Source organism: Oryx dammah, unplaced genomic scaffold, assembly GCF_014754425.2.
Source record: "Oryx dammah isolate SB20612 unplaced genomic scaffold, SCBI_Odam_1.1 HiC_scaffold_12, whole genome shotgun sequence".
Classification (NCBI taxonomy): Eukaryota; Metazoa; Chordata; class Mammalia; order Artiodactyla; family Bovidae; genus Oryx; species Oryx dammah.
In genome coordinates, this window is record NW_024070196.1 from 60,150,586 (window position 1) to 60,166,586 (window position 16,001).

Consider the following 16,001-nt stretch of genomic DNA (forward strand, 5'->3'; position numbering starts at 1 on the left):
GGTCCCACATCTTGGGTCCAGGGAGTTTCAGGCCAGCCACAGTCCTGACAGCATCATCTTACCTTCCGGCTCACTGGGCCCCTTTGCAACTCACTTTCAATCTGCCGGAGCAGCTGAAATGAGATCCCCCAGCAAATGTTGGCCCAGGCCCGCCAGCCATGGACGGTATCTCCAAACACTGTTCCTCCCTGTTAGAACTGCAATCAGATTTAACCAGAGACTGTCCAAGCTCAGTTGCACTGAGGCTGGCCTCATGGAACCTCGAAGCATCAAAGTCTTCAGGAGTCTAGCCCCGCCATATCCTTGCCATTGTCCCAGTCTCCAGCCTTGTGATATTTCTCAGAACAGAATCATCCAGCTGGGGCCTTGGGGCTTTGCTTTGCAGCCCCTCCAGTGAGCATTCCGTGCCCTCACTTCCTTCAGGAGGCCTTTCCTTCCACCATATAAAGTAGCACCACTACCCAACCCGCTCTATGCTCTGACTCTGTTTCATTTTTTTCCTAGCATTTAGCACCCTCAGACATCCTTTTTGATGATTTAATATTCGTCCCTCCTCCCTATCATCTAGAATGTTCCCGGAGAGCAGATGTGTCCTCTAGGCCACTGGTAAGTCCTCAGAGCCCAGCACATCACCTGGGACAATGGCGTATGGATACCCAGCAAAGGAATCAGTTCTGCAAGTAGCCAGTAGGTTCTTTCTCCTTCAGTCAGGACGGCTCTGCCAGGCGAGTCTTACCCCCACTTCGCAGATGAGAAGACTGAGGCCCTGGTGCCCGCCCAGGCACAGAGAGCCCCCTGTTGTTTCGCCCTCCAGCGGCAGCCCGCCACAGGACCCTTTCCCCTCCGTGAAGGAGGGATGTCCATCCAACTCTTGGCAAGCTGCTTTCTGAAAGTGACAAAGGGGAATACAATCAGACAAGAAGTTGGAAAGTTGAGTTGGCCAGAGGGGGCTCCGGGCGGGGCTGCAGCCGCTGTCTGCGCCAGAGCCGGAGCGGCCATGGGGTCTTGGGGTTTGCTGGCAGACGGCCGGCTGAAGGCTCGCGCCTCCACTTAGTTAGAATGCAGCCGTTAGATCGCTCCCTTCTCTCTGATGGCAGCGAGTGATTGACACTTACAAATTACCCAGCCGAAAGTGTCGAGTCTTTGACCCCTGAGTAACATCTTTGGCAAGCCTGAGATTTGCCAGCATTTTGTCATCTAATTACTACAAATCCCTTGAAAATTCACTGGCTGGTGAATTTTTAATGCGGGGCAATTTCAATGTGATGCATTGCCCAGATGGGTTCTTGTGTTTCTCACCTCTCTCTCCCTCTCTCTCCCTGTCTCTCTCTCATGCTCACTCTCCATCCCTCCTCACTTAACTTTAATAATCTCACAAACTTCTGGATGAGCTGGCAGCCAGACCCCAGCCTGAGTCGGGGCAGAGCTGTTGGAGGCTGTGCTGTCTGCCCATCTGATCATGTCTCTGCTCTGTTCTTTAGAAATGGCCACACGACTGGTCCTCAGAAGGACGCTTCATTCCTGCCTCCCAGCCAGCTTCTGGATCTCTGCCCTCTCCCGCTCCATGTCCCCAACTAGCACAAATAACTAAGCTATAAAGTAAACCAGTCTCCTTCATGACACGCTGTGCGAGTGGTCACTTACCCCGAGCAGAGGGGCTGGTAACTCTTTGTGAGGTTGGTTACTTTCACGCTAAATCCTTGGGCAAAGCAAGTATTTCAAGACATTATTTAATTTTTTCCCCCAGTTCTTTAGACTCTTGAGTGATGGCACTCACCACGGCAGGGGAGAGAAGCTGCCTTTTTTTCGGAGCAGAGGAGAGATTGTACCTTCCACTCCATGTACCCAGACAATCTCCTGCCTCCTCCGACCCCCAAAGGATGCCCGATTTTCTGCATCCAAGCACCACACTGACCCACCGGTGCTCAGGATGAACTTGGACCATCAACCGCCAAGAAGCCAGCACTTAGAGCTTGCTCCCTACAGGAACAAAGCTATTGTCAAACCACGGGTGAGAAGTGGCCGGAGAACAGGAAACCCGACTCTGTTCTCTCCCAGAGAATTGTTCTCCTGTCGCGGCTCAGTTTCAAATATTTCTTACTCTTTTTTTTTTCTTTCACCTTTTCTATCTATATCAGATTCTTATTTTTAATACAAAAACAAGATGCCTTTTAAACTTCACCCCCAGAACAGCCCACAGTGGTAAGGTTTTCCGAGCTGACAATGGGGAGAGTGAAAACCACGGTCGCATCCGTGTTCTGGTTGTTGACCTCTTGCAGATAAGTCCCTTCCAGCCACCCCGCCAGCCCTCTCCACCCCCGTCCCCCTCCCCCTATTCAGGGAAATGAGCTTTTGCCTTTCAGCCCCGCTTCTGGTTACATATGTACACGGCTGATAAAATATTCCACTTCACCCCTTCTCCCCATGGGACCCGCCGTCTTACGGGAAGAGGGTTTGTATGACAGCAACCGCGACAGACCGCGTGTCGCCTGGAAACAGTGGGGGAGGGGAGGGGTGTGGGCAACTCTCTCCTTTCGGCTCCTTTTTATTCAGATTCCTTCCTCTGCCTCTCAGGAGGGCCATTGCTGGAGAGAAGAGGCCTGAGCCTCCTCCGTGGGCTCCGGGCAAGGCCCAGGTGTCCCCCTTTCCTGTTTCTCTCGTCCTTGGAAGGAGAGATGCTGTCCCAGCCCCGCCCACTCCCTGCCTGGCTACAGCCCCCTCCCCTGGACATCCCCCGGGGCCACCCAGACACGCAGAAAAATCAGCTCTGCCCCAGCTGTGGCTGTTCAGTGCCCCAGGTCCCCCTCCCTGGAGGCCCCCCAAACGTTGGGGCCGGAGCAGAGTCAGGTGGCAAAGTTGGCTGGACCAGAGGGGACCCAGCTACTGGAGGAGGAGCTGAGCCTTGTCCACAGGGACGAGGATGTCACAGCCAGCAGAAGTTGTCCAGGAAGGAAGGAGATTGAAGAACGGTCCGGGAGTCCCACCCACAGAGGCCCTCAAAGGGATGTGACACCACACTGCAGGCCCTGACCCCTGCTCCCCTCTCTGCCCACTTGCTTCTCTTACGTCTCCCTTCACTGACGTTCTCAAACCCAGAACATTCCAGAGGCCAAAGCAGGGGCTGAGGGAGACATCCCAGGCTTCTTTCTAACCCCCGTTTGCAAAAAGTTCCAGCCCCCTTTGCTCTGTGTTCATGGGACCGGGGGCTTGCACCCAGCATTCTTTTTTTTTTTTTAATATTGTTTAATATGCCATAGTGCAAGTTCAATTACTTTTTTTTTTTCTTTTTGGCCACGCCAGGTGGCATATGGGATTTTAGTTTCCCAACCAGGATCGAACCCAGGCCCTCTGTACTGGGGGTGTGGAATCCTAGCCACTGGACCACCAGGGAAGTCCCTGAATCCAGTATCCTGAGAGCTGCCCCCAAGGGTCTGTTTCTGCAGAGTTTCAGCAGGCTGGGTACCAAGGGGCAGAGCCACAGACACTGTGCTGAATAGAGCTTCCAGTGGGGTGTGGGGTTACTGGAGGGGCAGAGAATTTCAAAGGTAGGAAGAAAATGAGGTTTTAACAGGAAGACAACCAGCATTCAATAAGCACCCACTCAGTGCCAGACACCAGGGTGGCAAAGATGATAGACGTGGTCCAGACACCACGGTGGCAAAGATGATAGATGTGGTCCAGGCTTCGAGGGGTTAAAGTTTACTGGGAAAGACCTCTGAGTGCAGATGATCCCTTAGAAGAGGGGCATCGGATAGCAGGTTGCAGGTGGAAGCCGGGGCAGCTACAGTGGTCTTCGTGGGCCAAGAACCACTCCTGCCTTGAGACCCTGCTAAGCCTGGGCTGGGTGGTTTTCAGGCAAGCTTTTTTCAAACAAAGGTGCCCCACGTGCATTTTGCATGAAATAAAGCCCGGTCCCTCCATGCCGTGGGCCAATTAGCACAAGCTAGCAACGCTGGGGCCACTTGAAAAGAACTGCATTGGGGCCTAAAAATAAGAGAGTGCTGCAAATGATTCGTTCTGTTTATCTGCCCATGGATGCTACCTGTCATCCCCCTTGTGGTCCTCAAGGCAGGAGTGAAGCAAAAACGCTGATGACAAGTACGAAGTTGCCTTTATTATGACTCAAAATTCCTCTGCTTTTTTCTCCTTTTATTTTGGAGTGTGTGTGTGTGTGTGTTTGTGTACACGCATTTTACTCCTAACAAAAGTGCTCTCATTCGAAGGTCTGGTTTTTTCTGAACCATAGTCTCCACTTGCCAGTTATCTGCCAACAGTTCTGAGACTATCGACATTTTTTCCTTCCACCTTTTCATTTATTCATTCAGCAAATATTTTGGGGCACTGCGATTTGCATGGAGAGACATACTGCTCGAATAGAAAGTCCTGCTCTCCCTAAGTCTCGTGAGGAGAGAGATGATAAGGCAAATCAGACAAATACATGGATGATTTCACGTAGGGATGAGGGTTAGCAAAAGGGCAGACTTTGGTCTGGGAAGGCCATGCTGAAAAAGCGAAATTTAAGCCAAGACTTGAAGCTTGAAAAGAAACCACTCGTGCATGATGGAAGTGGAGGTGGGACACAGGATCTTGGTCAGAAAGACAAGCGAATACAAAGAAGCAGGGGAGCCTTTCTTTGAGGACAGAAAGTTGGCCAGGGTTCCTGGAGCAGAGTGGATGATATAAAGAACGGACATGGGAGATAATTAGAGGCAACTGCCGAGGGCTCGCCATTCTCTCAAACGGGAAAGACATAAAGGTTCCAACAGTGACGTATGGGAGGTGGGTTAGAGATAAGATGCGGCAGATGCTGGGGGATAAGCAGTTGTTTCCAATCTCCTTCACCTGTGCCGCCCTCCACTTGCTTTCCCAACCCCCTTCTCCCCATGGCAGCCAGAGGCATCTGAGAGACAGTTCTAGGCAATCAGACATAAGCAGAAATCTGTTAGAAGCTTCCTAGGAAAGTTTGTATTTTCCTGACAAAGAGAGAGTGAAACTGCAGCATCTTTCTTTTTGCCTTTAACTTGAATGTGATGGTTGGTGCTGCAGCATCCATTTTGCAACTTTGAGGGCAAGGTCAAGAGAATCACAAAGACAGACAAACCATTTATAATCCACATTTCCCTCTAGACTTTTTATTATATGAGAAGAATGCACCCCCCCATTCATTGAAGATACAGTTAGGTTTTTCTGTTATGTGTTGTCAAAAGCCTTCCTGGGCTGGTACATAGTAGGGAATTGGGACTGGAGAGAAGTGAATAACAATATGGATGAGTCTGAGTTCAAAAGCATCAGCCTTGGGACCTCCCTGGTGGTCCAGTGGCTAAGATTCCACACTTCCAATGCCTGGATTTGATCCTTGGTCTGGGAACTAGATCCTACATGCCACAGCTGAGTTCTCATGCCACAACTAAAGATCCCCGAGAACCACAACTAAGACCTGTCACATCCAAATAAATAAATAAAAATATTTTTTTAAAAAAAGCATCAGCCTTGAGATTCTAACATGGAGCACCAAGTGTGGAAGAGCCATCTTTGACAAATGAACCAACTGTTTACTTGAATCTCTCTGCTTCAAGTGCCATATTTATCAGGAAAGGCTAAGAGGAGATGAATCAAGATCAATACACACCCTTTATTTACATGTGATGCTTATTTCATCCAAAAGCAAACTGTCTGTGGACAGACATCACTCTTTCAGAAAGACTGCTTTCTGGGTTTTAATTCATGTATTTATTGAACTTTGATGGAGAAAAAGCCAAAGGAGATGAAGGGTGAATCAGAATGAGAGGAAGAAGAATTTTCTGCACAAGCCCCCAGAGGCCCTCATGCTATTTCCTGGATTTCTGGGGTTTGAGGGATATTGTGACAATAAAGGTTGACATTGTGACAATAAACATTGTTGTGGGACAAAAAACAAAAATTATTCAATGTTCTGTGTTCTCAAGAGGCCTAATAAATCCTTGATAAGTGAAGGTATGCCTCAAAATAGAAGTCATATGATGGCCACAAACTTCAGAGTTCCTAGAGTTAAGGCCTTTGAAAGCACAGATGACAAAGATGGGATGAACACAGAGCCCTGGTTCCTAGAATCTGTCATCAGGGCCATTTCTATTCTGCCCTCTTAAGCTGGTTCCAGCTGAAATCAAGGTCCAAGTAGACCCAGAGAAGCCATCGTTCCTCAGGGGAAGGGGCCAATGCTGCGGCTCAGATGCTGAACCCACCGCTCTCTGCCTAAGCTTGTGGCACATTGACATTCCATCAACAAACGTGTTGAAGACCTACTATGTCCATACTGACTGGGGTGTTGAAATCATCTGGGTGCAAGGGATTATTAACATAAAAGGTGGCTGTCGAGGTAGCTGCCAGGACTGAGAATTGAGAACATGACAGCTACGTTCTTTGCAAGAAAGTGTGCTTTTAGCTGCCTCTCAACCAGGATGCCCCTGGAGGAGGAAATGACAACCCACTCCAGTGTTCCTGCCTGGGAAGTCCCATGGACAGAGGAGCCTGGTGGGCTACAGTCCATGGGGTCACAAAGGGTCAGACACGACTGAGCAACTGAGCACACAGCCAGGACGTGATCATTCCATGCCTGGAAAACGCCAGAAGCGGCATAAGAGCTGAGAATCAAACTAATGTTGATATTAGCATCATCTGGAATGTTTTAAGGTGCAGCAGTTTGGAGGAAGTATCCCAGGATCTTGGTGTTATTGAAAATACAAAGATTTCAGGAAAGAAGCTAGGAGACATGCAGAAACGCCATGTACCTTGGACTCAGCTCTGCTTTCTGCCCTGCTCTGCTACAGCTCAGCCATTTCTACTGCTGGAGGAATGTGGCCACATACTATTCTAGCTTTCTTTTTCCCTACTGCAAACCAATTTATCATCAAAAATTAGATTTGGGGTTAGTTGTGTCCTGTCGTGTCGCAAAGAGTCGGACACGACTTAGTGAGTGAACAACAACAAACAACACGGTGAAGGAGGAAAAGAATAAAATATCATTTAAATCAGGACACAGACACAAAAATATCTGTATCAGAATGTTAAACAGCAGCTCAGATTGCAGGGGCTAAAGGCTGGAAACCGCCCAAATGTCAATCAACAGTACAATGGGTAAATAAACTGTGGCATGTTCACACAACTGAATACTTGTCAGCAGTGGAAAAGAAAGAAATGACGTACCCAACTGCACAGGTGAATCTCACAGGTAGTGCATCATGGAGTGAAAGGGGCCAGACCCAAAGCCGCTGTGATTCCACTTGGTCCAGAGTTCAAGGAGAGGCCAAACTAACAGCTGCTGGTAGAAGTCAGAAGAGTAGGTCTCCCTGTGGACTGAAACAGTGATGCTGGGGCTTTCGGGAGGTTGCCATGGCTGGTCACGTGTGCACGCGTGCTCAGCTGTGTCCGACTCTTTGCGACCCCCTGGACTGTAGCCCACCAGGCTCCTCTGTCCATGGGATTTTCCAGGCAAGAGTACTGGAGCAGGTTGCCATTTCCTATTCCAGGGGATCTTTATCACCTAGGGATTGAACCAGAGTCTCCACATCTCCTCCACTGACTGGCAGATTCTTTACCACTGAGCCACCTGGGAAGCATGCCATGGACTGGAGATGTTCAATATCTTGTCTTGGTTGTGGTTATGTGGGTGTTTACACAGGTTACAAATTCATAGATGTGCATTTTAATTTATGTCTCCATTTTTTAAAAAAAGGAAATACATAATCACATCTGTGTCATCCAGTTATAAAACCTGTTATGTGATTCATCTGCATCTGCCTGCATATTAGGATACCCTGAGGAGTTTCTTTAAAATGCATCCCTGGGACTTCCCTGGTGGTCCAGGGGTTAAGAATTCGACTTCCAATGCAGGGAACACAGGTTCAATCCCTGGTCCGGGAAGATCCCACATGCCGCAGGGCAACTAAGCCCGCACGCCTCAGCTAGAGAGAAACCTTCATGCCACAATGAAGAGCCCTCAAGTAGCACTGAAAGATCACATATACTGCAACTAATACCCAGTGCAGCCGAAAATAAAATACTTTTTAAAAACACAGCCCTTAGGACTTCCCTAGTGGTCCAGTGGATAAGACTCCTCACTCCCAATGCAAGGGGCCTGGGTTCAATCCCTGGTCATGGAACTAGATCCCACATGTTGCAACTAACAATCCTGTATGCCTCAACTAAGACTCAGCGCAGCCAAATAAATATTTTTAAAATAAATACGAAACATATGAAATAAATATTTTTTAAAATAAACTATATTTTAAAAGCATAAGTAAATAAATAAAAATTGGGCTTCCCCAATGGTTCAGATGGTAAGGAATCTGCCTGCGATGCAGAAGACCTAGGTTCGATCCTTGGGTCAGGAAGATTCCCCTGGAGAAGGGAATGGCAACCCACTCCAGTATTCTTGCCTGGAGAATCCCATGGACAGAGAAGCCTGGTGGGCTATAGCCCAGGGGGTCGCAAGAGTCTGACAATGAAGACCCAGGGCAGCCAAATAAATATTTTTAAAATAAATATTAAAAATATTAAATATTTTTGAGAGAGAGCACATTTTTAAAACATATATAAATAAAAATTAAAAATAAAAACACATGCCTTGATCCCACTCCCAGGGGTTCTAGAATAACTCATCTGGGACATGGATGATGATGTTTCAAGGCTCTCCAGGTAATGCTGATGAGCAACCAGGGTTGAGAACTGCTGCTCTGATGAGCCAATCTGCAGCCATACATGAAGCTTCCAACCTGGGGCTTCAGTCTCAAGAACAGCGCTATCCTCCCTCCCTCCAGGTGTTTTTCCATCTGTCCCAAGAGATATCAGAAATGACTGAAAGCTGGGATGGTCTCTAGCTCCAAAGAATCTCAAGCGAGAGGTTGGCACAGATCTCAGGGGAAAAAAAGGCTTTGTGGACAAGAAGGATCTCAAGTTAAACGGGTCAAATGAAAGCAGAGGGAGAGTAGAAGGATAAGCATTCCAGGGTGGATTGGCATGAACGGAGGCACAGAGGCAGACTAGCCTCACCGTGAAGAGCACTACCTGTCTCTTAGTACCTAGTCCAGCCAGAATCCTCTCCCTGGACTCTCCTCCGCCTCCTCCTCACCTCACATTACTTTTGTACATCCCTCAACTTACCTCACTCCAGTGATAGACTGTTGATTTTGCAAGCCTGGCTCCTTATTAAACCATAAGCTGCCCCCAAAACCATCATTGACATATCTGCTTTTGAACCCCATACCTTCTGACTCCATTTCTTGGGTGAGCAGGGAAAAACGGATAAAGTTTCCAGTGGGAAGTCAGGCTGAAGATGGTGTCAAATAGATCTGACCCCAAACGGCTCAGCTTGTAAGTGGTAGAGGTTAACTCAGGATCAGATGCTGGACACCATCCGTTTTTCCAGATCTACTGTCCACCTGCTCTGTGCCCAGGAGGCTGGGCCACAGGCACTGCATCAGTGGACCCCTTTCAGGCTCCCAGGTGCGTGTGGCCCATGGGAAGCTCTGGAAGAAGACAAGAGGCAGGAGGAGAAAGAGATTGGGGTACGGATTCATCAGCTTCCCCTGCTGTGGGGCCACCAGCACTGAATCCTTCTGCCAGAGGTCACAGCCTCTGACCGACACTTCTCTCCATCAGTTACAGCAAGGTTTCTCAGCGGTTTTCTTTTTTTCCATCATCATCCTTCTCAGAAGACTTTTTAAACACTTTCCCCCCAATCCTTTCTTATTCTCTCCCATTATTGAGACTGTAATACCACATATACACTGTAGATCTGTTTCTATGTGCTGTGTGTGTGTGCTGTTTGTGCTTCGTAAATAGAGTAAGATTATCTCCATAAACAGAGTAAAAAATAATACGCCCATAGAGTCCCAGGGCTCCATGTACACGATCTGAAAACTGAAATAACAGCTAATGTCTATGGAACATGTCTTAGAAGCATGGTGCTGTTCTGAGCGCTTGACGTGTATTAATTCATTAAATGTCCCCTGCCATGCACAGTTCATATCTGTGCCCATTTTCCAGATGAGGAAACAGATTCAGAGAGGCCTTATAACTCATATAAGGCCACACAGTAAGTGGCCATGTCAGATGAAGAACTCAGGGAGGTGTGTGTGTGTGTGTGTGTGTGTGTGTCTGTCTGTCTGTCTGCTGGGGTAGAGAGACAAACTTCCAGAAAGTCACAAGCTCGGGGCAAAGTTGCCCAAGTGCCAGGCACTGTGAAGCTGGATTACCAAGTGATGCCCGTTTTGCAGAAGAGGAGACAGATTCAGAGATGTTGGGTAACTTATCGAAGGGCACACAGGAAGTGGTCATGCTAGGTGAGGAACTCAGGGAGTTCTGTGTGTGTGTGTGTGTGTGTATCTGTGCTCACAGGTGACTGAGGGCCATGCTGTCTTCCCCTGATGTCCTCAAGGTGTGTGCCTACACTGCGGGGTGGGCCTTGGGGGTCCAGCGGCTGCCTCAAGCCACTGGAACTTGCTGGAGCCATGGGCCTCGCCCTCCAAGGGGACCACAGTCACCCTGCAAGTGTGAACACCCCTCCCCCGAGTCCCCCCAGAGTTCACAAGGCAGGAAATTCTCATTTTCACCCAGAAGACAGCCTGTCTGTCGGAGCGCTAGGAGCCTCCTTCTATTTTTTTTTTTTCTGAATGATAATTTTCCCCCCTTTATTTTGTAGCTAAAAATCACCCAGGCTTGTCCAGACGAGAGGGCAGAAAATTATGCAGTGAAAGAGAAGGGAAGATAATTTCTCTGGGTCACAGGCATTCTCACTTGTCATCCGTCTGCAAGAGGAGAAGCGGAGGGTGGGAGAACCAGCCGGGATGCGAGAGCGGAGGATGAAAATGAAGGCTGGCCCAGATCCATCACTGCCCGCCTAGGCGCTCCCTGGGGGGATGAGCCTGGGGGAGGGCGTGAGGAGGGATGGGGGCTTTGGGCTCTGATCAAAGGGCCAGGAAGAGGGGGAGAGCTGCAGGGGGCCAGAGGGAGGGCAGGCCCACTGTCCCAGCCGGACAGGCCCCCATGTCCCCCTCCTGGGACCTCAGTTTCCCTGTCAAGAACCCCCTCCTCCACTTACCACCTGCGCCTCTCACCCACGCCAGAGATAACAGATGGGAATGTTCTGAAGAACGTGGACCATAAGAATACAAAGTCCGGGGGCTTTCCTGGTGGTCCAGTGGTTAAGAATCCACCTTGCAGTGCAGGGGAAGCGGGTTCGATCCTGATCACCAAACTAAGCTCCCACATGCCCCAGGGCACCTACTTAAAGTTTAAGGACTGCCTTAATACTCCATGTTTAATTGTTAATTGAGAGTTTAAAAATCAAAAATGCCAACTTTGCCTTTGATGAGATGGAAAACTATGCTGCTGTAGAAGGTAACATGCCCCAGGGCAACTAAGTCTGCGTGCCACCACTAAGGAGCTACAGTGAAAGATCCTTCATGTTGCAAAGAAGATGTTCTGTGTAGCAACTAAGGATCTGATGAATCCGAACAAATTTTTAAAAAAGATACAAGGTGTGAGAGGTAACATCACTGAAGCGCACCCGAAGCAGATGAACCTGCAGGTTAGAGATGCGAAGGAGTGAGTTCAAATCCCAGTGCCGTCCCAAGGAGGGCTTGGGCAAATCACTCCCTTGTCTGAGCCTCAATTTCACCATCTGTAAACTGGGGATAATAACACAAGCCATCTCACTGGGTTATTGAGAGGATGAAGGGAGAATTATAAATAAAGCCTTTGGCATATAGTAATCTCTCAATTATAACAATATGCTTCCCTGGTGGCTTAGCAGTAAAGAATCTGATGCAGGAGACCAGGGTTCAATCCCTGGGTGGAAAAGAACCCTTGGAGAAGAAAATGGCAACCCACTTCAGAATTTTTGCCTGGGAAATCCCATGGACAGAGAAGCCTGGTGGGCTGCATACAGCCTGTGGGGTTGCAAGAGAATCAGACCTAGCAACTAAACCACAACAAATTGTAGTAACAACAGAAATGATTTAAAAAAATTACAAGCGAAATGGGAAGGAAATCCAAAAAAGAGGAGATATGCGCATATGTATAGTTGATTCACTTAGCCATACAGCAGAAACTAACACAACATTGTAAAGCGACTGTACTCCAACAAAAAGTCAAGTTAAAAAACTGCAAGGGAATGGCCTACAGTCACCCGTTTCATGATGGGTAATGCCTTAGAGTCTCAAAGTCTCCTGTGTGTGTGTTTTTAATATCTCCTAAGCTTTTAAAGAGAAACACGGAATCTATTGTCAAACAAACCGCTTTGAGTCTTAGCTCTACCACACACTGTGTGACCCCAGGCAAGTAACTTTACTTCCGTGGGCCTTGGTTTCCCCGTCTGCAAAGAGCAGGTTGTGATACCTCTCAGGGTCGCCGGGAAGATTATAAATACTGAGTGAGGCGTGCCTGGTCTAATCATGACTGCAGGTCTCCAAAAGTGCCAACTCTTCATCATTTCATATCATTTCTTTCCCTCTCCTTCCTCTTCTCCTCCTCCCCACAACTCCTCTCCCTCTCTCCTGATTTAAAAAAAAAAAAAAAAGGAAGAAAGGATTTTTTTTAATTAAAAAATAATCAAAACCCCTATTCTGACTTCTCATTTCTTTGAACTTATCATGTTCCTCCTGTCTCAGGGTCTCAGCATCTACTGTCCCCTCTGCCTAAAATGCTCTTCCATGCCTCTTTACCTAATCAATGCCTCCTCACCCTCAGCTCGGGTGTCAAGAATCCTTTCTTGACAGCCTGCCTCTCCTGCCCTGATATTCTCCCTCAGAGCATGGAGAGTTTATGGTTTGATAGCATCACCTCCTCCACTGGATGTAAGCCCATGTAACTTGGTTCACTCATTTTACAGATGCTGATTGAGAACCTCCCATATGCCAGATTGAATGGTGAGGAGGCATAGGAAGCAGGAAAAAGCTAGATCCTTACAAGAAAATAAGTGCATGAAGCCAAACATGGCTGGAACAAAGTGAAGAGGGAAGGGAAGAGCAGGAAGAGATGAGGCGCAGGGGGAGGTTGGATGAATACAGAAAGGAGGCTGTATTAGTCAGCTTCTATGATGATAATGCTGCAGAACAAATAACCCAACATTCAGTGACTTGAAACAAAAAGCAGTAAGTATTGCTTCATGAGTCTATGGGTTGCATTTCTGGCTTTGTCCGGGCTGTCTCAAGCCTCTGTGGTCTGCCGCGGGTCAGGTAGGCAGCTCTGCTGGTGGAGACTAGCCTCTCTTACATGTGTGAGGATCAGTTGACTGACAGTTGAGCTAGAATGGCTTCCGCTGGGAGGACTCAGGTCTCTGCCATGTGGTCACTCCAGTAGCAGCTTTGCTTAGGCTCGTTCCCCAGGTGGAGGCAGGGCTATGAGAGAAAGCTGAAACTTTACGGTCTCTTGAGGTCTAGGCTCAGAGCTGGTGGAGCATAACTTCTGCAATAAACTCTTAGCCAAACCAAGCGTGGAAGCCAGTTTGGTCCACCATTTATCTATGTCCACAAAAGCACAGCACCAGGCATAGGTGAGGATCTCCGTCAATATTTGTGGGATGAAAGGACAGGTGAAGGAATGACGGATGGATGTTCTTGGCCTTTGGCTGGGTGAGAATTACGGGGGTTGGGGCAAAATCCCTCTGCCTGGATAATTAGGAGCCCCTCTCCCCTCCCCCAGGGCTGAAAAGAGGAGAGAAGACAGCGTTCTTCCTCCCCAAGTTTAATTAAGTGATCTGCCTCCACGGGGCTAATCCTGTTATCACTGCCCAGAGCTGACCACAGGGGCGGTGTAAAATGTCAGCTGTCTGGAGGGCCTGGTGGGGAGCTGAAAGCCACTGGAATTTGGGGACTGGCAGGGGGTGGAGCGGAAGCCAGAGCCCCCATGGGGGCAGAACATCCACTTTCCAGATGCAACACAAAGGGGCAAAGCTCAGCTTCCACCCTACCCCAGGAGGAGGTGCAGAGGAGGGAGTTGGCTAAGAAGCTTCTGACTCCATGAGTGGACTTTGCTGTGGCCGCTGCCCATCCCAGGCGGCACATTCCAGGCGGGGAGCTTCCGGCCCCATATTCCGTCCTCTTCTAAAGAGGTGGACACTCGCCTGTCGTGCACACTCCCCCTGTCCCGGACACAAAGTCCTGGGCCAGAGGAGCTTAGGTTTGGATTCTCTGTCAACCATTTCCTGTGTGGCCTTGGGCAAATTGCTTAACCTCTCTGAGCTTCCCTTTCTTCTTCATCTGTACAATGCGGGTGATAATATCGATCTTCGCATGTAGTGAGTGCTCGGAAAATGCTGTGCAGGGGCTTCCTTCCAGTGTTATGATTATACAACAAACGGTTCCTTTGTCTCCCCTACCTACCTCTGGGCTCTTGGGAGCAAAGACTGTGTCTTAGACATAGGGCCACTACCCTGCTCCTTCAAGGCCACCTGTCACCTCGTGGCTTGTGATCAATGCTCCTGGAAGGTGTGCAGAGCACATGCTCAGTGACCTTACCAGGCAGCTCGGCTCAGGGCTTGGCAGGTGCTGCCCCAGCTTTTCACATGTGACTCATTCATTCATTCATCAATAGATACTGGTTGATACCATTCCCCTGTCTATAAAAAGGGGTGTGGGAACAGAGGCAGGGTCATCCGACAAGACTGTTCCTCTTTGCTCTAACATGTGGTGGTTTTGCTGGGGGGACTTAGAACTCCTCTTTTTCCCTGAATATGATTCCCTAACCTATTGCCTAATAGTCCCCCAAAAGGCAGAAAACTTGCTGGCTTCCAGTCATGAAGACTCAGGACACCTGCCAAGGTGGGAGTGTTTAAGAGCCGTTGCTATTTGAGAGAAAGGAATTAAGCTCCCAGGATGGGAATGGGGAGGAAAAAGCAGAGCCCAGGGAGGCAAGGACCTTCACTAGTTCCCCAAGCTGACCCTGGAGTCACCTTCATTTATTTATTTATTTTTTATATTTATTTGTTTGACTGCATCGGGTCTTAATTACAGCATGGGAGATTTTCATTGCATCATGCAGGCTCTTTTGTTGCGGCACACGGACTTTCTAGTTATGGTGCACAGGCTCAGTTCCTCTGTGGCATGTGGAATCTTAGTTCCCCGATGTGGGATTGAGCCCACGTCCCCCTGCATTGCAAGGCAGATTCTTAATCACTGGACCATCAGGAGAGTCCCTGGAGTCATCTTTATAATAGTCACCAGCTTGTCCCCAGAGCTTTCCAACCATCATATTCTGCCATAATCATTTATATTCCATCCTCCAAATAACCTGAGAAGCAGGTACTATTTTTATTCCCATTTTACAGATGAGGAAACTGAAGCTCAGAGAGGTGGTTGAAGTCACACAGCTGGTACATGGGGAGCCAGGCTACCAATGCTCTTGGAACCTCTGTTTTCTCATCTGTAAAATGGGGATGAGTCATTGTGCTTACCTCCTGGGGTGATCAGAGGATGACAGAGCTGTGTGTGTGTCTGTGTGCCCAGCACAGAGGCAGCAGGTCAGGGAGTCAACCGCACACATGGCTGCTACCCGGTTCGAGTTCACAGTAGTCACCAGCCAGAGACGGGAAAGAGGACTTGTCTGCCTCATGCCACCGTGGTCTCCAGAAGTCACGCAGAAACAGCAACCCAGAGAACTGCATAAAATCCAAGTGGTAGTTAAGTGGGACTCCTGAACGGACAGGAGTAATTAGTGCACTTCACTCAGAGAGTAAAACCCAAATGTCAGACAATGCCGGGGCCATTAAAGCCGGTCTCCACTGCAGCTCCCGCCTGCCGCTGGCTGGGTCTCCACCTGGCCACTGACCTTCTCGAAGGCTGCGGACAGCACGGCAGGGAACTAGCCAGGCCTGGGGACTCGACTGCGGGACACTGGGTCAGCCATGCAATCTACTCATCTCTGGGACCAACAGAGCCTCAACGTCATCTGTAAAATGGGTTGTTTCTGCCTCATAGAGTTGTAGGGAGAATTAGATGCGGTCATGGGTCTGGAATGTGAGTCAT